Genomic DNA, 14,662 nt, shown 5'->3' on the forward strand with positions numbered 1-14,662 from the left:
ATGGCATCATCAACTCAATGAACATGAGTTTGAGCTAGCTCTGGAAGTGGGTGATGGACAGGGAAGCCTGGCGTGCTGCATTCCATGGGGTTGCAAAGAGTCAGACATCACTGATTGATTGAAATGATTAATTATTCATATATTCATATCATATAGTCATATATATAAGTGAAGTGAAAGTGTTAGTAGCTCGGTTGTTTTGACTTTAGCCCCTGGAATTTTCCAGGCAAGAATACTGGAGTGGGTTGCCATTCCATTCTCCAGGGGGTTTTCCCAACCTAAGGATTGAACTCAAGTCTCCTGCATTGCAGGCGATTTTTTATTATCTGATACATTGGGGAAGCCCATATATATACACACAAATATCTCCTGGAAATAAGTTCAGAAAAAGACAAGAGAGAGGGGGAAAAAATGAAAAAAGAAGCAGGAAATTCATAAAATAACTAAAACCTTTAATAACATAGGCATATATTCCCAATCTTCCTACTGATAATACAAGTGCAAATTAAAAACAGATAAAATTTTTCTCCTACCAAACTGAGAAAATTTTAAATCATAATGATATTTACTAGAAAAAAACAAGACCTGGTGCTGACTGTGGCTCAAATCATGAGCTCCTTATTGCAAAATTCAGGCTTATATTGAAGAAAGTAGGGGAAAACAGTAGCCCATTCAGATATTACCTAAATCAAATCTCTTATGACTGTACAGTGAAGGTGGCAAATAGATTCAAGGAGTAGACAGAGTGCCTAAAGAACCATGGACAGAGTTTCATAACATTGTACAGTAGGTGGTAACCAGAACCATTCCAAAAAAAAAAGAAATGCAAGAAGGCAAAATGGTTGTCTGAACAGCCCTTACAAAGAAGAGAAGCAAAACGCAAAGGAAAAAAGGAGATATACCCAACTGAAAGCAGAGTTCCACAGAATAGCAAGGAGAGATAAGAAAGCCTTCCTCAGTGATCAATGCAAAGAAACAGAAGAAAATAATAGAATGGGAAAGACTAGAGATCTCTTCAAGAAAATTGGAGATATCAAGGGAATATTTCATGCAAAGATGGGCTCAATAAAGGACAGAAATGGTATGGACCTAACAGAAGCAGAAGATATTAAGAAGAGATGGCAAGAATACACAGAACTATACAAAGAAAAAAAAGGTCTTAATGACCCAGATAACCATAATTGTGTGGTCACTCATCTAGAGCCAGACATCCTGGAGAGTGAAGTCAAGTGGGCCTTAGGAAGCATCACTACAAACAAAACTAGTGGAGGTGATGGAATTCCAGCTGAGCTATTTCAAATCCTAAAAGATGATGCTGTTAAAGTGCTGCACTCAATATGCCAGCAAATTTGGAAAACTTTGCAACTGAACAACAAGTACCATCCCTCTCCAGAACTTTTTCATCATCCTATACTGCAGCTCTGCACTAACTCAACCACTCCCCATTTTCCCTTCTCCCATTCCCTAGTAATCATTGCTTACTTTCTGACTTAGAATTTGACTATTCTAGGTACCTAATATAGTGTATACATAGAGTGTAATGATACAATCTTTATCTTTTGTGTCTGACATTTCGGTTACCATAATGTCATCAAGGGTCATCCATGTTGGAGTTTCCTTTTTTTTTAAGGCTGAATAATATTATATTGCATTTGTATATTACATTTTGTTGATCCACTCATCTGTTGATTGGCATATAGGTTGTTTCCGTCTTTGGGGTCTTGTGAATAATGCTGTTGTGAATGTTTACATATTCTTTTACCCATACATGGTCACCCTAAATCCAGTAGCATTTAGCATGTACTGTAGCATGTACTGTACAGGCCCAGAATATGCTCTCAGTTTGGGCAGTCATGGGAAACCTGGCAGTCCCTAGGGAAGACCTCTTTCTGCCCTTCCTTGGGGGCAAGACCTCTTTATCTCTCACAGTTGATCACTGTCCCCAGCCTCTGCTGCTCCAGCCCTTTTTTGGATCTGCTCAACAGGACGTGTGGGGCTTGTATAATCACTATGCCTGCATTGGAACATGAACTGTGGTGGAGTGGCTGCTGTTAGAAACCTGGGCTGCTTCTTGGGAGTCACTTGAGTAAGCACCAAATGGGTGCTGCCACCTCACTTGGGTTCTACCCTGGGAGTGAATTACCTCTAGTTTCCAAGATTGAGTCGTTTCTCCTGTCTTGGCCACCCCAGATCCAGTGCTGCACTGTGTCTGGGAGTGATTGGTATAGGAGCATTCACTTGGTTTGGACTGGGGCACACAGTGAGGTTGTTGTGGGAAACTCAGCAGCCTCTAGAACAGAGCTCTTGCCACTCCACCTTCAGAGCTAGCCAGCGCATGCACAGTCTTCATGAGTGGAGTCCAGGATTCTCTCTGCCCTTTTATTTGCTGCAGTTGCCCTCCAACCCTAGGGGCTTGTCTCCTTTGCCTAGGACCCCAGGACTGGGATACACAGCCTGTGGCTTGACCTACTCACTCCTCAGGGTGTTTCCACCAATGTAATCTCACTTTTTCTCAGAGTACCCTCCCAGGGGCACAGGTTCAAGGCCAAACAATGTTCTTCCCTTCTTACATGATTACATGCATATCTTTCTTTATATATATATATTTTTTTAATTAGTTTATTTATCTATTTTTTAACTTCACAATATTGTATTTGTTTTGCCATACATTGACATGAATCCACCATGGTTGTACATGTTTTCCCCTTCCAGAACCCCCCCTCCCACCTCCCTCCCCATCCCATCCTTCCGGGTCATCCCAGTGCACCAGCCCCGAGCGCCCTGTATCATGCATCGAACCTGGACTGGCGATTCGTTTCACATATGATAATTTATATGCTTCAATGCCATTCTCCCATATCATCCCACCCTCGCCCTCTCCCATAGAGTCCATAATACTGTTCTATTTATCTGTGTCTCTTTTGATGTCTCACATACAGGGTTATCTTCACTGATTAACTAAATACCATATATATGTGTTAGTACTGTATTGGTGTTTTTCTTTCTGGCTTACTTCACTCTGTATAATAGGCTCCAGTTTCATCCACCTCATTAGAACTGATTGGAATGTATTCTTTGTAATGGCTGAGTAATATTCCATTGTGTATATGTACCACAGCTTCCTTATCCATTCATCTGCTGATGGGCATCTAGGCTGCTTCCATGTCCTGGCTATTATAAACAGTGCTGCAATGAACATTGGGGTACACATGTCTCTTTTAGTTTTGGTTTCCTCAGTGTGTATGCCCAGCAGTGGTATTGCTGGATCATATGGAAGTTCTATTTCCAGTTTTTTGAGGAATCTCCACACTGTTCTCCATAGTGGCTCTACTAGTTTGCATTCCCACCAACAGTACATGCATATCTTTCTTACAGCCTTGGCTGTACAGGCATCATTTTGCCAGTTTCCAGTTCATTTCAGGGAGAATTGTTTCACATGTGATGCATTTTTAACGTGTTCATAGGGAGAAGTAGCCTCCGCATCCTCTTGCTCTGCTATCTTGATTTCCCTTCATGTCAACTTTATTTTGATAAGACTAACACCATTACAGGCACCCAGAACAAGAAAAATAAACAAAAAAAAATCAAAGAGAAAATCCAGAATTGTGTATTCAAATATATGTGTATTTTGTATATGTGTATTTATTTCACTGTTTTTAATATAGATGTTTTTTCCATTTATAAAAACTATTATTTTTTCAGTCTGTATGCAGAGAGTTATTTAGAGACCCCTGAATTAGTTATAATTGTATAAACAGGGTTTATATAAAACTATCTTTTGAAATAGTGGGGGGGTCAGATTGCTTTAGCATGCTGGAAACAATTGTCCTCTATGTTTTCTATCTTAAATCAAGTATTTAATGAGTGAAATAACATATTGTTGAATAGCATATTCAGAGAGAGGAGCTATAGAAACCATAATAACTGACGGAGCTTAAGGTAGTTTCATTCATTAGAATGTAAACTCCTTGAGGACCATTTAACTTGTCCTTATTTCTTGAGTGGGACCAACATAGTATCTGCCATGTCTGTTGACAGAAAGAAGTAATGACTGACTTCAGTTTTTCCTTTCACAAAACTGTAATTACCTAATCACTCTAAGGCAGCATTCTCCAACTTTTTAGCACTAGGGATCGGTTTCGTGGAAGAAAAGTTTTCCATGGACAGGGGTGCAGTGGGAGGTGGAGGATGGTTCAAGAGATAATGTAAGCTCTGGGGAGCTATGGTGAAGTGGCAGGAAAAGCTTTGCTCACTGGGTTCCTACCTCCTGCTGTGCAGCCTGGTTCCTAAAAAGCCAAGTACTTTGTACTGGTCCATGGCCCAGGGATTTGGGGCTCCTTCTCTAGAGCACTATATGTTCAAGTGTAGTCCAGTATACCTAGCATTAGGATCATCTGAATATTTTCTTTAAAATGCATACTTCTAGGCCTTACTTCAGATCTACAGTTTTACTTCAGCTCTTCAGATTTGAATCAGGATGAAAGAGAGGGGGTTATTTTATAGGATTTTGCATTTTAAAAATAATCTCCTATCTAATTATTATGTACTCTGCAAAGAGTTGTAAAGCATGACTGATTAGAAGATTTATTCCTAAAAAATTATAGCAACAGGGAAAAATGCCTAACTTTCCCATTGGTAGGTTTCTTTGTTCATTTTGTAACACTTTGGTAAAGTTGAAGGATTGAATGCTCATTGTTTTCTGGCAGAAAATAAAGAGCAATGGAGACCCACACATACATTCACACAATGATTGCCCTCAGCCAAACACAAATCAACTAGAAAGAAGGAAAAAAATCAAGACTGATTACACCTATTCAACACTTGACATTTTAATCAGAGTTGTTGGCAGCACAGTATTCTTGATTATCCACGCTATTTTGCAGAATCCTGCATACCTCTGACTTCCTGAACACAAGTTTGTTTGTTTGTTTGTTTTTAGTTATATGTCTGTGTTTTATGCTTCCACAGTTGGTTCAGTGGTACAGAATCCGCCTGCCAATGCAGGAGACCCAAGAGATTCAGGTTCAATCCATGTGTTGGGAAGATCCCCTGGAGAAGGAAATGGGAACCCACTCCAGTATTGTTGCCCAGGAAATTCCATGGATAGGGGAGCCTGGTGGGCTACAGTCCACGGGGTCACAAACATGACTGAGCACCCATGCAACCAAGCTCTGTTTTACAGATGTATTTAAATTGTTTAAACACATATTTAGATGTGTTTAATAGCTTAAACATTTAAAAATCAATGTGTTTATAAAACTACATTGGCATTATTTAATAACGCTCTATGGGTCTTTATTTTGACCCCAGTAATTTTTTTAACATTTGAGTTAAAATTTACATGATTATGTTAATATTGATAATTAGTTCCACATATTTGTGTCTATAATAGAAACCCATTTCATAAGCATTAATCAGATATTACAACATTCTTTCAGTTTTATGTCAAAGGCAATATAATAGTCTCCCTGAAGAAAAGGTCTTATTTCACACCTTTTTTATATCTTCCATGGAACAATAAAGATTTGGACTCAGTAAATACTTGCCGAGTTGATTTTGCACCATTTGACTAAATAGGGACAGTATTTTTAAAATTATGTTGGTAAAATAACTGCAAAACATATGTGCAATACAAATAGACACTTTAACAGTACTCTTGACTCTACTATCCAAATTCAAAAGTTACTGCTATTTTCATTTTCTTGGTAAGATACCTTCTGCAAAAATTAAGATTCACCAAGAACTTAAACTTATAAACTCCTAAAGGTTGGCTAAGAAAGCCAGAGTTCCATCGGAAGTCTATATTAATTCTGGATGTGTACTCAGTCAGGGGTTAATGGATGTGTTATCTAAATTGGCCATGTTACCAGTTTACACAGCACCTTTGTTCAATAGTATTGAGAGGAGTCATGCATGAAATTACAGGAAAGGGTAGAAATCATGTCATATGTTAAATGGGGAGTAAGTCAAGAGCAAATGTGATACCAGCCTGTTACAGATTAAAAGGTAAATTACCTTAGTTTGTAATCTCTATATATTTTTCAGTTAATTGAGCTCAGTAGATGAAAATATGCCTTTTCGGTATTAAATATATAAATATGTTTTGTACATATTACCTTGTAGGACTTAAATAGCTAAAATGTATTAACCTAAAAAGGAAAATATTTTAGATGAAAAAATAATAGATGTGTATGGTATTTTTTATCATCTCCACTTAGTGTCGGGGCACTAGTCCTACTTCAATCTGCTAGACTGCTGAAAACAGTATATTAAGCCATAATGAGATATCATCATACAGTCACTTAAGTAGCTAAAAAGTTTTCACAAATCTCAAACATTGGTGAGGATGTGGAGCAACTGGAACACATATGAATCATTGTTAGGATTACAAAGCAATACTACCTGTTGTAAAACCATTTGTTGACTTATGAAATTAAGCATGCCTTTGTTATAATCCAACAATTCCATTTCTAGGTATTTAGTCAAGAGAAATGAAAAAATATAAACACAGAAAAGCTTCGAATAAGAACATTCATGACACTATATTTCACAATAGCTCCTAAATCGAAACAACACACAGGTTCTTCTACAGGAAAGTAGATAAGCACATTGTGGCATATTCACTCATTACAATATTATTCAGCATAAAAACAAATAATACACAGCAACGTGGATGAACATGCAAAAAGAGACAATTTATATTTTAAAAAAAAGCATTGTCTTCCTTAGTCATTGACTCATTAATTAAAACTATACACTACATTCCATCATATAATTTGCGAAAAATTCCTTTCTTCACATCTCCTTCCAACTCCCACTTCTCAAATATAGTACATATTTCCAGGCTAGTTTGTATGTGTAAGTCTGCGAGTGTGTGTTTCTGAGTCTTTGTGTGTGTCTTCAACCTGAAAATGGCATCTGACTCCACACATTGCTCTAAAACTTTATTTTATATCTAAAGTGTGTATACAATTAACATATTTCCTGTTTCACTGCATTAAATTTCACTTCATTCTTTTCAAAGAGCTGAATTTCATAAAATATTTTGTGCCTATAATATTTGATTTCATAATTGTCACATTAGTGGACATTTAGATTGTCACCGTTTTTTAGCAGAGGCAAAAAAAACTGCAATAGATATCCTTGCAAATTTGTGATTACTTACCTGATCTGTGTAGGATAAATTCATAGAAGTGGCTTTGCTCAGTAAAACATAGTGCCTCTTAAAAACATTGATTGGTTATTGTCAAATTGCCCTTGAAAAGAAAATATCACTTTGCATTTTGATCAAAATAATAGTACTCTTTTCCTCACACTTTGTTGTTCAATCACTAAGTCATGCCCAACTGTTTGTGACCTCATGGACTGCAGCATGCTAGGCTTCCCTGTCCTTCACTGTCTCCTGGAGTTTGCTCAAACTCATTTCCATCGAGTTAGTGATGCCATCCAACCATCTTGTCCTCTGTCTCCCGCTTCTCTTCATGCCTTCAATCTTTCCTGGCATCAGGGACTTTCCCAATGAGTTGGCTCTTTGCATCAGGCGGCCAAAGTATTGGAGCTTCAACATCAATCCTTCCAATGAATATTCAGGATTGATTTATTTTAGGATTGACTGGTTTGGTCTCCTTGCTGTCCCAGAGACTCACAAGAATCTTCCTGGCACCACAGTTTGACAGCATCAATTCTTCAGCACTCAGCCTTCTTTATGGTTCACCTTTCACATCTGTACATAACTCCTGGAAAAACCATAGGTTTGACTGTACAGACCTTAGTCAGCAAAACCCCAATCAGAAGTGAATAATTCAATAGCTGAAGTAAAAAAGCACACTAGAAGAAGTAAAAGACTAAGTGATCCAGAAGAAAGAATAAATGGTCTGGAAGATAAAATAATGGAAGTCACCTAATCAGAACAGCAGAAAGAAAAACACACTTTTACAAAATGAAAGAAGTTTGAGAGATTTCTGGGGAAAAATAAAAAGCTTAAGTGTTCCAACATTTGCATTAAAGGGGTTCCAGAAAGAGGAGATAGAGAGAGACTGGAATCAAAAATATGTTTGAAATAATTATGGCTGAAAATTTCCCAAAGCTGAAGAAGGAAACAGATATGCGTGTACAGGACACATAGAAAGTCCCAAATATGATGAACTTAAAGAGATTCACACAAGACATATCATAAACAAAATGGTAAAAATTAAAAATGAAGAGAGGATTGTAAAGGCATCAAGGTGAGAAAAAAGAATCATGTTAAAGGGAACCTCCATAAAGTTATCAGCTGACTTCTCTGCAGAAACATTCCAGGCCAGAAGGAAGTAGCATATGGGCTTGGCCCAAACATTCATTCAGGTTGTTCCAGAACCCGAACAAACACTTTGACCAATCCAATATATTCAAATTGCTGAAAGAGAACAACCTACAATCCAGGTTAAAAGGGATTAATATCCAAAATACACAAACAGCTCACACAACTCAATATCAAACAAACAACTAAGTTAAAAAAAAAAAAAAAGTAGGCAAAAGCCCTGAATAGGCATTTCTCCTAGGAAGACATATAGACAGTAACAAGCATATGAAAGGACACTCCTAATTATTAGAGAAATGTGAATCAAAACCAAAATGAAATACTGTCTCAAACCTGTCATAATGACCATCATCAAAAAATCTACAAACAGTGGATGCTGGAGATGGTATGGAGAAAGGGAAACATCCTACACTGTGGGTGGGAATGTAAATTGCTACAGCCAGTACGGAAAACATTGTGGAGGTCCCTCAAAAAACTAGAAATAGGACTACCATATGATCCAGACTTTCCACTTCTAACTACAAATGCAGAAAATAATAAAAACACTAATTTGAAAAGATATGCTGCTGGAACTTACACAGGACTGGGGAGACAGACTCTTGGAGGGCACAAACAGAACCTTGTGTGCACCGGGACCCAGGAGAAAGGAGCGGTGACCCCACAAGAGACTGATCCAGACTTGCCCATAAGTATCCAGGAGTCTCCGGGGAGGCGAGGGTCGGCAATGACCTGCTGCAGGGTTGGAGGCACTGAGTGTAGCAGTGTGTGCATGGGATCTTTTGAAGGAGGTTGACATTATCTTCATTACCTACACCATAGTTTGGCCTGAGGTCAAATAACAGGGAGGGAACACAGCCCTGCCCTTCAACAGAAAACTGGATTAAAGATTTACACCACCCATCAGAACAAGATCCAGTTCCCCCCTCAGTCAGTCTCTCCCATCTATAAGCCTCTTATCCTTCTCCATCAGAGGGCAGACGATTGAAAACCACAATCACAGAAAGCTAACCAATCTGATCACATGGACCACAGCCTTGTCTAACTCAATGAAACTATGAGCCATGCCATGTAGGTCCACCCAAGACAGACAGGTCATGGTGGAGAGTTCTGACAAAATGTGGTTCACTAGAGAAGGGAATGGAAAACCACTTCAGTATTCTTGCCTTCAGAACCCCATGAACCAACCTAGACAGCATATTAAAAAGCAGAGTCATTACTTTGCCAACAAAGGTCCATCTAGTCAAAGCTATGGTTTTTCCAGTAGTCATGTATCGATGTGAGAGTTGGACTATAAAGAAAGCTGAGCACCGAAGAATGATGCTTTTGGACCGTGGTGCTGGAGAAGTCTCTTGAGAGTTCCTTGGACAGCAAGGAGATCAAACCAGTCCAACCTAAAGGAAATCAGTCCTGAATAATCATTGGAAGGACTGGTGCTGAAGCTGAAACTCCAATACTTTAGCCACCTGATGTGAAGGGCTGACTCATTATACAGATCCTGATGCTGGGAAAGACTGAAAGTGGGAAGAGAAGGTGACCATAGAGGATAAGATGGTTGGATGGCATCACCGACTCAATAGACATGATTTTGTGTAAACTCTGGGCTTTAGTTATGGACAGAGAGGCCTGGTTTGCTGCAGTCCATGGAGTCGCAAAGAGTTGGCTACAATTGAGAGACTGAACTGAACTGAACTGATACACCCCAGTGTCCACATCAACAATATTTATATTTATGATAATGAAGATATCAAAGCAACCCAAGTGTCCATCAGCAGAAATATGAATAAATAAAAAGTGGTATATGTGTGTGTGTGTATACATGTATATGTATATATATATATATATATATATATATATATATATATACACACACACACACACACACACACATGCAGTGGAATATTACTTAGCCTAAAAAAGAATGAAATTCTGTCATTTTCAGCAATGTGAATTGGCCTAGAGAATATTATGCTTTGTGAAAAGTCAGACAAAGAAAGAAAAATAGTGTATGATATCACTTATATATGGAATCTGAAAAAAAAATATACCAAAGATTTTACATGTAAAACAGAAATGGCCTCACAGATGTAGGAAAAAACTAGTGGTTACCAAAGTGGAGTGGGACGGGGGAGGGGCAAATTTGGGATATAGGATTAAGAGATGCTAACCACTGTCTTAAAGAGGTGGGAATGCCAGATTACCTTACCTACCTCCTGAGAGACCTCTATGCAGGTCAAGAAGCAACAGTTAGAACCAGACATGGAACAACAGACTGGCTCAATATTCAGAGAGGAGTATGTCAAGTCTGTATATACATACTGTCACCCTGCTTATTTAACATATATGTACAGTACATCATGCGAAATGCCAAGTTGGATGAAGCACAAGTTGGAATCAAGATTGCTAGGAGAAATATCAACCTCAGATATGCAGATGACCCCACCTTTATGACAGAAAGCAAAGAAGAACTAAAGAACCTCTTGATGAAGGTGAAAGAAGAGAGTGAAAAAGCTGGCTTAAAACTCAACATTCAAAAACCTAAGATCATGGCATCTGGTTTCACCACTTTGTGGCAAATAGATGGGGAAACAATGGAAACAGTGAGGGACTTTATTTTCTTGGGTTCCAAAATCCCTTTGAATGGTGACTGCTGTCACAAAGTTAAAAGACGTTTGCTCCTTGGAAGAAAAGCTATGACAAACCTAGACAGTGTATTAAAAAGCAGAGACATTATTCTGCCAACAAAGGTCCATATAGTCAAAGCTATGGTTTTTCCAGTAGTCATGCATGGATGTGAGAGCTAGACCATAAAGAAAGCTGAGCGCCAAATAATTGATGCTTTTGAACTGTGGTTTTGGAGAAGACTCTTGAGAGTCGCTTGGACTGCAAGGAGATCCAATCAGTCCATCCTAAAGGAAATCAGCCCTGAATATTCATTGGAAGGACTGATGCTGAAGCTGAAGCTCCAATATGTTGCTACTTGCTACAAAGAGCTGACTCATTGGAAAAGACTCTGATGCTGGGAAAGATTGAAGGCAGGAGGAGAAGGGGATGACAGAGGACGAGATGGCTGGATGGCATCACTGACTCAATGGACACGAGTTTGAGTAAACTCCCTGAGTTGGTGATAGACAGGGAGGCCTGGTGTGCTGCAGTCCATTGGGTCTTAAAGTGTCGGACATGACTGAGCAACTGAACTGAACTGAAGTAGCGGTTAACTCCTTTTTCCTTTTAAAAAAATTCTACAAACTTAAACCTTCAGTGCACTTACATTTTACATAGTAAATGTGGTCACATACTACTCTGCTTTAACAATTACTCTTAATTACTGAAACATTTGTTTGCATTACTTTAACAGGATGTGAACAGCTTATTGCTTACCTCATATGCATCTTTATCACTTAATTATTGTCATGTAAAGATATGGATGTTTGATCTGTAATATACTTCCCATGAACACTATGTAATGGAACTGAGTGACAGCTAAGTGAGCTACCAGTAAAAGACCTAAAACAGGAAGCCATAGAAGGATGCTAATTCAAGGCAACCAACAGAGAGTGTTTGGAATGCCTTGCAGGAATGTGTCAGGGGATTTGAGCTGCTCATTATTTGTGTAACTTCAGAGTCTACATTGCTAAAAAGCTTATCTGTCTAAAATATGCATAACTAATTGCTTTCGTTTGACTACTATCTAATCACTTCAGCAATTTTGAAATGGTACAAAAATCATTTCCAGGGATACTTTGTCTCACGCAGAAGAACAAGTAGCCACATTATTGCACATTCTGTTTTCACAATCAAGTAACACTTATTTCATGTTACCAAATGCAATCACAAAGCTGATTGGCTTATAGTCTAATTATAGTATCACATTCTTTCTCTCAGCACATATTTTAGGCCTTGGGCAAAATGTTGTATGTGCTGTCATAGGGAAGGTTTATTGAACTGAGTCATTAACTGTATTCTCAGTTATAGCATTATCAGCCTCAAATTTCATCTTTTCAATTAAAAGTGTTTATATGAATTTCTGTGCTATTTTCTTTGTGTGGTTATTTTCAAAGAGAAGATGTATGTGGGTGACTAATATAATATTTCCCTTAAGGCATTCTGTTGATTTCCAGCTAAAGATTGAATTGCATAAATATACACTGAGAATCCTGCTTAAGAGCAGCAGCACTTTGGAAACCTTATCTGACAGTCACTGAACCCTGAGCAACAGATACAGGAGACAGTTACTTCCTGATCAGTGTACATTCTTAGAGATTTGATCTGCATGATATCTACCATGATCTCTGTGTAATGGAGGTTTGCTGCAAACCAGTAAGTTTCTAAAAAGATAACCCATGAATGTTTTTTGAGTAGGACAATAAATTGGATAGCTAGAACTGCTTATTTGCTGTTAATAAGTAATTTAATTACTCTATAAGTTACATTTTCAAAATTATAACAAAAGAATTTATTTTAGTCATGCGTTAAAGCTTAGATAGTTAAATAAGTACAATAATATTTGTTGAAAATCAGATATTGTTTTGAAAAGAGGTGAACCTAAGAGGATCTGAAAAGTTCTTTGTCTGTGTATTTATCCTGCTGAGGAATCATCCTGAAGAAACTCCTAAAAATAAACCAAGATACTGTTCTCATACTCTAGATTTAAATGGTTCAGTTCCTATCCCTAGTGAGGCTGGCAAATTATAGACTCTTCCTCATACCGCATCTAAGTCTGAATCCCATCATGAAAACATATTAATAAACAGCTTCCAGGAATATAAACTAAAGTAACAATACTCCTGGACTTTTCCTGTAGCATCATTTGGTATCTTTACCTCTTCCATAATGTGAACTTCCCTTGGGAAACTATAGAAGGCATAAAAAGAAATTGATCTATGAACCTGAAAGACAGTGCCACTTTGCTTTCCTTGCAGTTGGGTGATTAAAAACGTGGATAACAAAACAAGATTTTTATATAGCCTATCCTGAAGTTTGTAATTTGTTCTTTTTAATCCCCCAATTTTCTGAAAGGTAATTTGAAATTTGCACTTAAAATGTAGTTTGCAATTGGCATAGTAAGGGTCTAATTACTAGCCCTGGTCTGTTTTTAAGTAAGGAAACAAATACTACCTTTGAAATGACATTTGACATAAAAATATCTGTTACTTCTTACCAATTATGGTGATTACTGAAACTCTGTTAGAAAGTCTAATGTAAGTATTATACATCTTTGAAATCTTTGTTTTACTACTTTTCAGGGTTCTATTTTTTTTTTTCCAAAATGCAGACAAAATATGTAGTGATGATGTTTGGACTGTCAGCGTCAGCAAAGTTTGTTGCTGATAGTTACAATGAATGCACTATAGCTTTACTGACAAATCGATGTCATTTATTTTCATTCATTGCTCTATCCACCAACCTTGTGAAGAAAATTATATTGCCCATTATAGCATCATTTGATATTTTCTCAGAGAAGGAAGAATTGCCACTGATTAGTATTTCATGGTAGAAGTGAGTAATGTCCTCAACACTATGCAATATCATATTCTGCAGAGAGTGCTAGAAAGAATTTTTGGAGAGAGACAAATATTTCTGAGTACTGCAAATGCCTGGGTTTCTAGAAATATCTGAAATAGTAATCAATTAACAAAGGCTCTGTTTGAACCTTTATATACTAAAAATTCAGAGTAAAAGTGTGAGATTTGCACAATGGCAGTATCCTAGCCAATTATGTTGATCCGAGGCACAATTATTGCTAATTGAAACTTTTCTCAGAGTAAAAGTGTGTCTGAGATCTGAAATAAAGAGTATCTGCAAACACTGCCCTTTCCCTATATACATGCTCAAGTAAAAAAAAAGTGCTTAATCATTATAAATAATAGCCTGAACTTTTTTTTAATGCAAGTTAACATAATTGCCTTTTATTTAAATTGATTATTTAGTGTATTTAGCCAATTTAGCTTGTCAAATGTTTTTGATTGTGTCATTTATTTTTCTGGAATTGAGCTGCAGGCGTTGCTTGTATGTTTTTGAGATTAATTCTTTGTCAGTTGCTTTGTTTGCTATTATTTTCTCCCATTCTGAAGGCTGTCTTTTCACCTTGCTTATAGTTTCCTTCATTGTACAAAAGCTTTTAAGTTTAATTAGGCCCCATTTGTTTATTTTTGCTTTTATTTCCATTACTCTTGGAGGTGGGTCATAGAGGATCCTGCTGTGATTTATGTCAGAGAGTGTTTTGCCTGTTTTCCTCTAGGAGTTTTATAGTTTCTGGTCTTACATTTAGATCTTTAATCTATTTTGAGTTTATTTTTTTGTATGGTGTTAGAAAGTGTTCTAGTTTCATTCTTTTACAAGTGCTTGACCAGTTTTCCCAGCACC

The sequence above is a fragment of the Giraffa tippelskirchi genome, chromosome X (assembly GCF_054371585.1).
Source record: "Giraffa tippelskirchi isolate mGirTip1 chromosome X, T2T-mGirTip1v1.2.pri, whole genome shotgun sequence".
NCBI lineage: Eukaryota > Metazoa > Chordata > Mammalia > Artiodactyla > Giraffidae > Giraffa > Giraffa tippelskirchi.